The sequence below is a fragment of the Peromyscus eremicus genome, unplaced genomic scaffold, assembly GCF_949786415.1.
Source record: "Peromyscus eremicus unplaced genomic scaffold, PerEre_H2_v1 PerEre#2#unplaced_115, whole genome shotgun sequence".
Classification (NCBI taxonomy): domain Eukaryota; kingdom Metazoa; phylum Chordata; class Mammalia; order Rodentia; family Cricetidae; genus Peromyscus; species Peromyscus eremicus.
This window is the reverse complement of record NW_026734354.1, coordinates 641,832-644,347: the sequence shown is the minus strand read 5'-3', so window position 1 is coordinate 644,347 and position 2,516 is coordinate 641,832.

The following is a 2,516-nucleotide window of genomic DNA, read 5'->3' as shown; positions in this document are numbered from 1 at the left end:
CAGACACTGAGAGAAACAATCAATCAATGGGACCTCTTGAAACTGAGAAGCTTTTGTAGAGCAAAGGATACGGTCAACAAAGCAAAGCGACAGCCTACAGAATGGGAAAAGATCTTCACCAATCCCACATCTGACAGAGGACTGATATCCAGAATATATAAGGAACTCAAGAAATTAGACATCAAAATGCCCAACAGTCCAATTAAGAAATGGGCTATAGAACTAAACAGAGAATTCTCAACAGAGGAAACTCAAATGGCTGAAAGACATATAAGGAATTGCTCAACATCCCTAATCATCAGGGAAATGCAAATCAAAACAACTCTGAGATACCACCTTACGCCTGTCAGAATGGCTAAGATCAAAAACACTGAAGACACCTTATGCTGGAGAGGATGTGGAGCTAGGGGAACTCTCCTCCACTGCTGGTGGGAATGCAAGCTTGTACAACCACTTTGGAAATCAATATGGCGATTTCTTAGAAAATTGGGAATCCATCTCCCCCAAGATCCAGCTATACCACTCTTGGGCATATACCCAAGGAATGCTCAACCACACCACAAGAGCACTTGTTCAGCTATGTTCATATCAGCGTTGTTTGTAATAGCCAGAACATGGAAACAACCTAGATGCCCTTCAACTGAAGAATGGATAAACAAAATGTGGTACATATACACAATGGAATACTACTCAGCAGAGAAAAACAATGACATCATGAGGTTTGCAGACAAATGGATGGATCTAGAAAAAATCATCCTGAGTGAGGTATCCCAGACTCAGAAAGACAAACATGGTATGTACTCACTCATAACAGGATACTAGATGTGGAACAAGGATGACTGGACTGCTACTCACATCACCAGGCAGGCTACCTGGAAAACAGGACCCCAAGAAAGACACAGGGATCGCCCAACGACAGAGAAATGGAATGAGATCTACATGAACAGCCTGGACAGGAGTGGGGGTAGTGAAGGGTGAGGGTCAAGGGAAAGAGAGCTTGGGTGAGTGGGAGATCCCAGCTGGATCAAAAACAGAGAGGGAGAACAAGGAATAGGAGACCATGGTAAATGAAGACCACATGAGAATAGGAAGAAACAAAGTGCTAGAGAGGCCCACAGAAATCCACAAAGATACCCCCACAACAGATTGCTGGCAATGATCGAGCGACAATCCGAACTGACCTACTCTGGTGATGGGATGGCCAAACACCCTAATTGTCGTGCTAGAAACCTCATCCAACTACTGATGGACCTGGAGGCAGAGATCCATGACTAGGCCCCAGGTGGATCTCTGGGAGTCCAATTAGCGAGAATGAGGAGGGTTTATATGAGAGAGAATTGTTGAGACCAAGGTCGGATAAAGCACAGAGACAAATAGCCAAACAAACGGAAACACATGAAATATGAACCAATGGCTGAGGGGTCACCAACTGGATCAGGCCCTCTGAGTGGGTGAGACAGTTGATTGGCCTGATCTGTTTGGGAGGCATCCAGGCAGTGACACAGGGCCCTGTGCTCACTGCATGAGTCGGCTGTTTGAAACCTGGGGCCTATGCAAGGTCCCTTGGCTCGGCCTGGGAGGAGGGGACTGGACCTACCTGGACTGAGTCCACCAGGTTGATCTCAGTCTGTGGGGAAGGCTTTGCCCTGAAGGAGATTGGAATGGGGGGCGGGCTGGGGGGAAGGTGAGGGGGGCGGGAGGGGGGAGAACAAGGGAATCTGTGGCTGATATGTAGAACTGAATTGTATTGCAAAATAAAAATTAAAAAAAAAAAAAAAGAAAATGTCATTATTAAACACTTGGCAATAGAGGCTAGCTATAAGGAAAGAGTAGAGAATGAAAAAATAGAGGTAACCAGAGAAGACTCATGGGCATCAGATATAGAGAATGCTTAAAAATTAAAAAGAAGGGGAAATGATATAAGGTGCCAGAGGAAAAATTAAGTCAAGATGTCCTCAGCATCTTGTGGGTTTATCTTGCCTCAGTTAATAAGATGAAGGGAAAGAACAATTAAGATACATGAGGTGTCTTACTATTATTGTAATTTGGATAATGGTAATTGTAACAATATGTTCATACAGAAATGGGGAGGTTAGTAATTTGGAGTGTTAGGGACAACAGTGTTAGTGTGTATCAAGGCTAGGAATAATTAAAAAAGCAAAGAGTGAATAGACTCATTCATAAGTGGAATGGGAAATGTAGTGAATAAATTTAGAGAGGAGCATATTACAAATCACTATAACCCAAGTAAATGCCAGGTGGGGTGGCAAGCCTGTAATTCAAGCCTTGCAGGGAGAGTCACGAATACCCACAGAACATATTGAGAGATAGAAAGACTAGCTATCTTGACAAGTTGTGGGTTTATCTTGCCTCAGTTAATAAGATGAACAATCAAGAATGTTTCCTATAAACCATATGTACACATTTATGCACACGTTTTCACTCATACAACCTCATAGATGTTCAAAGTAGAAGACTGGAACTAGAAAATAGGACCCAAACAAAAGAGCCAAATT